At 46.8% G+C, this 9,632-nt stretch overlaps 1 long non-coding RNA gene across 2 annotated transcripts; it reads left to right on the forward strand.

The window, feature by feature from the left end:
• Nucleotides 1–3,871: 3,871 nt before the first annotated feature.
• On the forward strand, nucleotides 3,872–7,959 carry LOC125173806 (uncharacterized). 2 transcript variants are annotated; one of them, XR_007155157.1, is made up of 3 exons: nucleotides 3,872–3,983; nucleotides 4,139–5,357; nucleotides 5,982–7,959. It is a non-coding gene; the product is annotated as an uncharacterized LOC125173806 (long non-coding RNA). The 2 variants fall into 2 exon arrangements; XR_007155158.1 differs by having other exon boundaries at nucleotides 3,893–3,983; nucleotides 5,222–5,357.
• Nucleotides 7,960–9,632: the final 1,673 nt, after the last annotated feature.

Genomic DNA, 9,632 nt, shown 5'->3' on the forward strand with positions numbered 1-9,632 from the left:
AGAGTAAAGCAAGGTGGGAGAGTGAGCCAAAACAAGGATGCATTGCTTTGGCTACAGCCATGAGCAGCTGGTTGCTCAATCCCACAAGACCTTCTGATAAGCCCCCAGAAATGTACCTTGGGCAGTGCACCTAGGGATAGAAGGGGATATTTATCTACTGCTTTCTATCATCCATTGGTCAAAGGTTTGCCTCAAGGGGGATTAATTCCCCTGCACATCCAGGTTGGGCATATGTGGGGTGCTGGGCAAGTTCCTCAGAGTACCCCACACCTAGGTGTCACAGAGAAGCCCAAGGGAAGAGGTGAGAGGTGCACAGTATGGCCTGATCAAGGTGCTGTCATTTTGCACCTTCATAAAGCTGGCCAAAACCTGTGCCCAACTGGTTGCAGGACCAGGGGCTGGGATCAGAGGTGTGTGAGACCAGGAGGGTCTGAAGTGGTGCAGAGAGGTGTCTGCTAGTCAGCTTGGCAGGGACTTGCATAAATGAGCACTGTCTAGGATTGTCAGTAGCATAGTATGGAAGGATTGTCTACCTATCAGGCTGTGAGAATCACTTTGAAAGGAAACATTCAAGGAAGATGTGTGTGTGTGTGTGTGTGTGTGTGTGTATGTGTGTATTCACGTGCATGTAGTGGAGAGGCAAGAACAGATGCAGAGGTCTTTAAAGGTGCATTTACCATGTGTCTGAAAGCCCAATCAGAAGGGTACCTACAGAAGAACACTCATTAAGGGACTCCCATCTCCCAGTAACAGGACCACCCAATTGAAGTCACTTAGCCAGCACAGAGAGAGCTGGGTTTTGGCTGTTGTTTCTTCTGCAGAAGCTGCTTTCAGAAGTGGAGTGATACCTTCAGCAGTTTTCCTCGTGCCCAAAGCAATTAATGACAGTCGGGACTAGAACCTGGCTGAAGAGAATAAACAGAAGGTGGTCAGATGCCGATGCTGTATTCTTGGAAATGTTTTTCCTGAAAGGGTCTTTGGTAAATAATGAGATCTGTCTCCCTGCCTCCAACCATGCAGATATTCCAAAGGGGCAGCAGACTTCTGTTATGTGACAGATATAATGCTGGGTTCGTGGTGGGGAGAAGAGGGGTGGGTGTGATTGAAGAACAAGACACTGCCTGATGCAAAGTGTGAGCCCTGGACTAGAGACAGGAGAATGTAATGAGCTGGAATATTCTCTTGTTCTGGCTCAATCCTCATCGGTCATGGGGTCTCAGGGAATCATTCTCTCAACTGGGTTGCAGTTTCTTATCTATAAAATGAGGTGTTGGACTGTGTTGGTGGCTTCCTTCCCTTTCTTCCCAGTGGCACATGGGATACAAGTTGTCAACGTTCACATAATACTAGTCAGAGATCTACCCAGTGTTGAGCACTTCCTTGGTTTGAGCCAAATGCTGAGCATGCTTTGCGCCTTGTCTCATTTAATGATCCCAACAACCTTCACAGAGAAGTTCTGTTATCATCTCCATTTTACAAATGAGAATGCTGAGACTTTGGTAAATTAAATAGACTTTGGTAAATTAAGGGCAATGTCTTGCCAGTTTGGGTTGCTATAACAGAATACCATAGACCAAGTGGCTTAAACGACAAACATTTATCTTAGTTGTGGAGGCTGGACGTCCAAGATCAAGGTGGGGGCAGATCCAGCATCTGGTGAGAGCTCTCTTCCTGGTTGGCAGATTGCCCACATTTCACTGTATTCTCACCCGGTGGAGAGAGATCACCTCCCTCTTGTTTCTTCTATAAGAGCATGACTTCCACTCACCTTCAGGTGGAATTACTTCCCAAAGGCCCCACCTCCAAATACCATCTTAATGGGGCTTAGGCTTCAGCATATGAATTCTGGGGGATCCAAAATTTTAGTCCATAACAGCCAGAAATATGGTAAGTAATACAAGTAACACAAGGGTTCCTTGAACTCGAGTCTGTCTGTCCTCAGACCTTTTGACATGCCTGACTGCTGCGTCAGAATTTTGGAAGGCTGTTCCTGATGTAATTGGGCAGTGCTTCCCAATCTCTAAAAGCTCACCGCCCCTTTTTGTTAGATGTGGAAATCTCACACTGCCCCCAGAGATTCTTATATATGCCCCTAAAGTGGAGTGTAGATTTGATGAGAATCATTGGGCCCAATCATCTCTAATAACATTTTACAGATAGTAGTTCAATGAGAGAGTTTGCATACAGCAGAGTCCTTGACACAGAGTCAGTCCTCAATATCTGTCAACTTTCGTGGCCTTTGCTAGTTGTCTCATTAGTGCCTATTTCCCCCTTTCTTCTTCCTAAAAGGACCCCCTCCACACATTTCCCATTTGTCCAGTGGGATGGACTTAACCTACTTCCTGTTCAGAAGTGGGCCCTGACTGGCTGAAACTAATAACATGTTCTCATTCACATCTGCACATCATATTCTTCCAGTTAGTTATTCAGGGATGGGCAAGTGACCCAAATTGGTCCAATCAGAGAAAATCCCAGGATTTTATTCAAAGTCTCATACTTGTAATAGTAGTGAATATTATATATACCTAGGTATATAATAAAATATCTAAAGGAAAGAGCTGGAAAACCTTTTTGCTCAAATGGTAGGCAATGAACCCATGAGGAAGAAATATGGGTTTGCAAATGGAGTAGAAAAGCATGATTTCCCTTCTATTTTTGTGTGTCTGCCTCTGCCCTTTGACCATCCTGACCGCTGAGCCCACTGGTCCTGTCACCCATAGGTGCAGTCCTCATGTCTCCCCCCAAATCCCAGGTCAGTCTGGGCTGAAGCAGGAAACATTTAAGAAATCTGACTCCTTTTCAATCTTGGGGGTGTGGAGGTGGGTTGGGGAGCAATGATCACTCTTATCACTCTTAGGCCACCTTCTAGTTTGACTCAGGGACCCAGAGCTCCCCCAGAGCCCTGAACTGTTGTTACCTGAGTTACAGATCATTTCCTCTGGAGACTCCAAGGTCCTTGCCATAGTTAATACCGTCCTCACCACCATGACATATAATTAGGCCTCAGCTTGGATCCCCTTTGAAATAACTTTCCAGGGGTTCTCCTGGTTCCCCAGATCCTGAGAGGCTTGAAGACTGGCCTTGCCTGCCTGGTTCTGAACTGTGCCCAGGATTTGCTGCATGTGGACTGAGCTTCCTGAGGGTAAGTACCTGCCTGGATGTCAGCAAACCCCTGCCCAGGGCTTCTGGGACACATCTGTGCTTGCACCATGACTGATGGCTGTGCCCTTAGTTGTTGTGTTCTCTCCCCTCCCCCACCTCTGCACCCCAACATCTGTGGTTCCAGACTCCCCTGCCCTACCCCACTCCAGACCACAGTGAGCTAAACACACATAAAGGCTTCCACGTGGTGGTGGGTATAACCTGTCTCAGACTCACAGAGATAGGAGTGGGGTCTGAGCATTTCTTGCTCAGGAGCACAGGGGGCTGGCGCGGGAAGAAGGATTGCTTTTGAAAAGGTAATAGATGCTGGTTTGGGGAGCAAGGGTGGGCGGTATGGGAGCCGGTCTGAGCTGACAGCAATTTTTCCTGTTCCCCTGGATTCAAGATGACAATCTTGAAAGATGACCTGATGCAGTGGTTGGTCAGCTCGAGTGCTTTATTTTTATTTCTTATCCCCAATCAACAATTGCACTGCTTTTATTAGCAATCAGTGGCTGACAGCAGTGCTGAGGTCTGCGGCAGTAAGTGGGAGGAGCCGGCGAAGAGTGGGAGGGGCCTGCGGAGAGAAGGAGGGGCGGCAGAGGGTGGGAGGGGCCGGTGGAGAGTGGGAGGGGAGGCAGAGAGTGGGAGGCACTGGGGAGAGTGTGAGAGGTGGCTCGCCCTGTGGGCGGGCTGAGGAAGTGGAGGGGGAGGAGGAGGAGGAAGTGGAGGGGGAGGAGGAGGAGGGGAGGGAGAACAATGAGGAACCTCGTTCGGTTTCTTGAGCCAGAAGAGAGCCAGGACTGCAGGGCTGCTCAATTGGGAAACTGGACAGGGGATTGGTGAGTGGGGGTGTGGCTTCGGGGGATTGTCTCAACATCCACTCCCTTCCCAAGTCCCTGAGTCTCAGGCTGCCCTGGTCTCAGTGGAGACTTTTTCCTCTAATGTCTGCAGCAGGGTGATGTTTCTGGAATGATTCCTTGTTCTCTTTCTCTAGGATGGGGGAAGGAGAACAGGCACATTCCGATCAGAGACGACAAAATCCCGCTCACGTATCTGAAATGGAAAAACTAAAGTGTGAAGGGGACACAACCCTCCCCCTTCAGAAGGAGCTGGGGCCCAGATTGTGGCCTAAATCCTTAATAGGTCTATTATTTCATGGTCATAAATGGATCCCTTATTCTGGTTACAGCCTGAAAATGACCACTTGGGGTCTGAGCAGGAATTCAAATTTCTATTTTGCTGTAGAGCCGTTAAAAGAATGAACTTGGGGTCAGGCGCCCCTCGGTCTGAATCCTGGCTCTGACCCTCATTCGCTGAGTGGCCTTGCCCAAATAATTCAACCTCTCTGACCCTGAGCCTCTTTGTTAGGGAAATGGGAGACTAAATGAGATCCAGGGGGCAAGCTGCCAGAAGGGCCCTGTGTGTCCAGGCTTCAAAACTGGCAGAGTTCACATCCCTGCTGTGCCAGTTACTGGTGGTGTGACCTTGGGTGAGTCACTAAGTCACCCAATCCCTAGGCCTCAGTGTCCTCCTCAAGTCCCTGTGTTGGCTCTGTCTGTCAGGCAGTTAGAATAGGGGCTGGCTCCTAATAAGCTCTGAGTTCAGCCGATTTAGTAATCTCTTGACTCCATGCGTGGTGTGGCGGGATATGTGGCGGGTATAGCAGCAACCATGACATCATTGTCTAGGATATTATTATCTAGGCTTGGCATCAGGAAGGGAGAGGCCAGCTGTCCTCATTAGAGTGTCCTAGTAGCAAAAAAAAAAAAAGTTCGCCGCCCCTGCCCTAGAGCCTTATATCACTGACTGCTAGAAATGGGGTCTTTTTGAAGAAATACAGAGTCTCAGGCTCATTCTAGATTTACTGAATCAGCATCCGCATTTTAACAAGAACCCCAGGTGATTGTGTAGATGTTAAGTCTCGTGAAGCAGCGAACTAAAGCACCTAGGGGGGAGGGATCAGATGTATTCCTGGCGTTCCCTATGAGGTGGTACCCTCCTGCGAAGCCCTGGCACCCTTCGTGCAGCCTTTACCCCTGTTACCATTGCCAATGTACTTGACTGTCTCCCTTGCTAGCTTGTGGGAAACTTGGGGCCAAATCTGCCTCAGCTACCACTGAGAGATGGTATGTGCGGTGATGAAGAACGCTGGCTTTGGACCTGGACTGTGGCACCCTGATCCCACCTCTGTCGCTTACTAGCTGTGACTGTGGGTGAGTTATTTTACTTCTCTATGCCTCAGTTTCTTTATGCATAAGAAATGAAAAATACTAATCTCACAGGGTTGTTGTGAAGAGTGAAGGACTGAATGAGTACCAGGCCTTAGGCATTCAGTATTGCTGCTGCTGTCATCATAAATACCCCTAGTGCCAAGCCTGGTGCCAGGCACACAACACACAGTCAATAAACACTGACTGAATGAGCCATCTCAGCTGGTGCACATTAATGTGTTTCCCACCCTGACATTGGCAAAGCTCTCTCAGATATTGGACATTGGACTCTGCTTCTGTTGTGTGACTTGAATTCCCTGGGGAAGATGAGCGATTGGGACCAGACTCTCTGTGTCCTCCGAAAAGGAACCTGCTGAATGTGCAAGACCACACTGGCTTCTGTCTTCAGGGCCAGGTCAAGGAAAGAACAGCACTTTAAAAAATATGGTGATTATGGTTTACGGAGGCAGCCCTTTCGAGCCAAGTGAGTATGATCCAGGAAAAACAAATGCTGCTCATTTATATTTAAGGAAAAGGCAGGGGGCAAAGTTTTGACCCAGCTTGAAAGCATCCTCTTGCTCTTGAACAAGATATTGTACCTTCAGAATTTTGTCTTTTTTCGCCCAGGATCAACGGTTGGAGGAGGGAAATGAGAGGATCTCCGTACTAAGTCCTTGGCTTCTACTTCCATGTACCCTTCTCGAGGTAATTGGAAATGCGGATTTCTGATTCTCTGCCCTCCCAGGCAGTGCAGCCACCAGGGAATAGCACGCAGCATGTTACAAATGGCAGAGAATGTTCGAGGCACACCATTTCTGGACAAAAACACTGACTGCAGAAGGATAATGAAAGCATCTTACAGAGGGCTGCATCGGTGTCTATGATCTTGAATCGTCCTGGCAAGCTTGGACGCCTCTCTGCCTCCTAACCTGAGACAGTGGTAACTCTGGACCTGGTTTCCCCCAAGAACTTTGAGCTGAGGTTTCCTTACTGGGTCCTCTGCCTGGTGGTGAGAACTTTGAGGGTCATTATACTATGTTATTCATCGCTGTGTTCACGGAGCTTTGGCCAGGGCCTGACACATAGTAGGTATCAGTAAATGTCAATGTGAATTGAATTTAGCAAGGATCTGCAGCTCTGCAAAGACAGGACACTTCTTAGAAACCACTGTGGGATAAATTGAGGGGCAGGGACTGGAAGATAAGGATTCTGAAGTAATGACAGTAATAGTTTGTCAGCCTCTGAGCAAGGCCCATAACGTGCATTATCCATCATCCCCACATTACAGATGAGGAAACTGAAGCCTCAGTGAAGTAACTTGCTAAAGATCAAACAACTCATTAATCAGTACATAGTGGAGCCAGATGAATGCACTTTTTTTTTTCCTATTTCCTTCATTTACTCCACTAATGATAGTACTTAGACTGGAGACTAGAAATTAAAATCCAGGTAATCTGACATGAGAGGGCAGAATCTTTGTGTTTGAAATGCCTGCAAGTTCGTAGAGTGGAAGCAGCAGTCTTGTGGTGCTCCAGTAAATGGGAGGAGCCATGAGCAGGTGGATGTTAACTCATTGTGAGAACTTTCCAATAATGAAAGCGGGGTCACATGGAATCAATGGATGCTATTGAATAACTTTAAAAAATTGTGTTCCAGGGAATTTTAGACTTATATCCCTGGGGGAAAAATAGTATGAGCAAGGTAGAGAATTCTGATATCAAATAGTTTGAGAAGCCATATCCAATGTTCCTTCTTGAAGATCACAATGCACCTTAGCCCATGAAGTACTCAGAGACATCCTGAGACAGGAATGATTGACTTTCTTGAACCCAGTGTTTCCCACATTTATTTGACTAGTGAACGTGTGTTTCAAGTAATGTTTTTAACATTCCGTGGAACTACTATTACACTGAAACTCTGCTGGGGAAGATGGGCCTGGAACACACCCTCGGTGCTCCTTCCTGCCCTGTGCTCCAGTGAGTATGCTGTGGAGCTCTGTGACACAAAAGTCCCACTTAGCCAATTTGTAATGATTTCCTAAATTGGACAAATAACCTCATCCAAATGGCCGGGGTGATAAGCTCCCAGGAGGAGAAGGTGGCTGAGGAAGCGCTATGTACCTGGCTGCACGTGGGTACCTCCAGTAAGGAGGTGCTGATAGCAATGTTTTTCTTGGGTGTTTGAATTTTTCATCCCACATTTATGTCTTAAACCACAGATAAAATTCACATCCACATTTCACTCAAGATAAACCTAACATAATAATAATACAAAAAGATTAATTCTTTGGGGAAAAATAGAGGGGAACATGGCCTCAGCTTAGAAAGAGTCAACACTCAAGACTTGGAGAATGCGTTTTCTGCAGGACTGCACTCCACACCGGCGTGGGAAACTGTGTGCAGTGCTCTTTAGCACACGCATGTCTGTGCATGTGCCATAACACGCTGCCATTCACATACCCACAAGTGTGACTGCCAGAGGTCCACTTTGAAAGCCCCTAACCTCAAGGTCCAGCCCACCACTTCGGACTCACTGTAGTCTTTTCTCTGAAGTCTTTCCTGACCATGTAGGCATAACTAACTTTTCTCTTCTACATCATCTTGGAGAGTGTGTCAGTCTTTTATGACAGTCTGGTGTGTAATCACTGTCTCCCTGACAAAAAAAACCCAATGGCAAATAACAATAAGCATTTTTGACCTGCAGCATCTCATGTCTATTGGTCAGCTGGAGACTGGCTGATCTAGGCTGGGCTTTGGTTGTGGGTTTGGTTCAGATCTGCTTCACACGTGTCTCATTCTTCTGATGCCAGAATGCTACCATGTGCATGTCCTTTAGGATTCCCCTTAAGACCTTGGCTTTGACGCATACACTGTTGCTTCTACCTGTGTTCCACTGGCTAAAGCAAGTTTCATGGCTGAGCCCAAGTTCTGTGGAGTAGGGAAGTGCATTTCTCCAATGAAAGTCAAGGGGAAAGGAGCCAATGTTTGATGAATAGCACATGATACACTTAGAGAGGGTTTGTAGTCATAACCCTGATTTAGGTGCTTGGTTAGATACCTCTGTACTTTTAGGAATTGTGCTTCTGGGTCTGGCAGAGGTGATAGCATTGGAAGTGAGACTTGAAGAACAACAGTTTCCTCCGACACCTCTGTGGTGCCTTATGTTCCCCACAACAGTACTGAAGGAAGGATGTAATTAAATGTAAAGTGCATGGACAGTCTGCACTTATGCATGGACACAGTCATGCATCCTGGCTCTGCTGTGTGCAGGTGACCTTAGCAAGCCCTTTATGACTTCTCAGTGTTGGATTTTGTAAGAGTCATAATTAATCATACCCCTCCCTCCTCAAAGTTCCGAAACCAATTTAGAATTATACATGTCAGTTTGATGGGGATGAGAATACTGACTTTTATAACTGGCAAAGCTAAATTTAAGAATAGCTTGGATCTGAAGCTGAAGGTTTTCTTGATACCTTCCTCTATGTTTGGACTCTGAAGACCACCTGAGGGTAGTTCTGGGTCTTCATAACAGATTTTTAGCTAGATGCATGGGCAATTGTGGCCAGGAGAGAGGCCATCCCTTGGAACGGTGTTTACACTTTAGAGAAACATGGACCAATGGGTGTCAACCTTTTGTCATCTTGAAAATCATGCCAATCTCTCCTCCACCCACATTAAAGAGGGTGTGAAAGGTGGAAGGAAAGATGGAACCATTTCCCCTCCTCCCCACCTCCTCTGAGAGGGAAGCCATTTCTGTTCCATGGAACAGAAGGAGTTGGGGAGAAAGGTAGAGAGGCTGTAATGGCTCATAGAATAAGGGTGATTTTATATAGAAGGGGCCATTGTTGAGTCAGAAAGCACAGGGCTTTCTATGCCACTTGCTACAGATGAGCCACTGTACCATGTCTAGCATGCTGTGGCAACTCTCTCTTGCTGCCAAGTCCAAATGGGGAACATTCTAACTCCACCCTAAATTCATTCCAAATCTTAACCCCAGTCTTCTCCCATTTCTAACCGAACAAAGCCACGTGTGTTTGGTGAAGTTGTCTGTATATGCTTGCCACCTCTTAGGATGGAGTGCATATAGGTCAGGAGACTTCATTGTGTTAAATTAAATGCTCTCTTATACTCTTCCCTCTCATCATGGTTGCTAGTTTGTTCTGCAAACAGAAGTTAGAAATAAAGCATGGTGACTGGTCAGAGAGAAGGTGTGGTTAAGCTGAGTGTAAATTTCCAGAGTTTATGAAAAGCTACACGCTTAGCTGGGGGTTTATACTTA

Source organism: Prionailurus viverrinus, chromosome C1 (genome assembly GCF_022837055.1).
Source record: "Prionailurus viverrinus isolate Anna chromosome C1, UM_Priviv_1.0, whole genome shotgun sequence".
Classification (NCBI taxonomy): domain Eukaryota; kingdom Metazoa; phylum Chordata; class Mammalia; order Carnivora; family Felidae; genus Prionailurus; species Prionailurus viverrinus.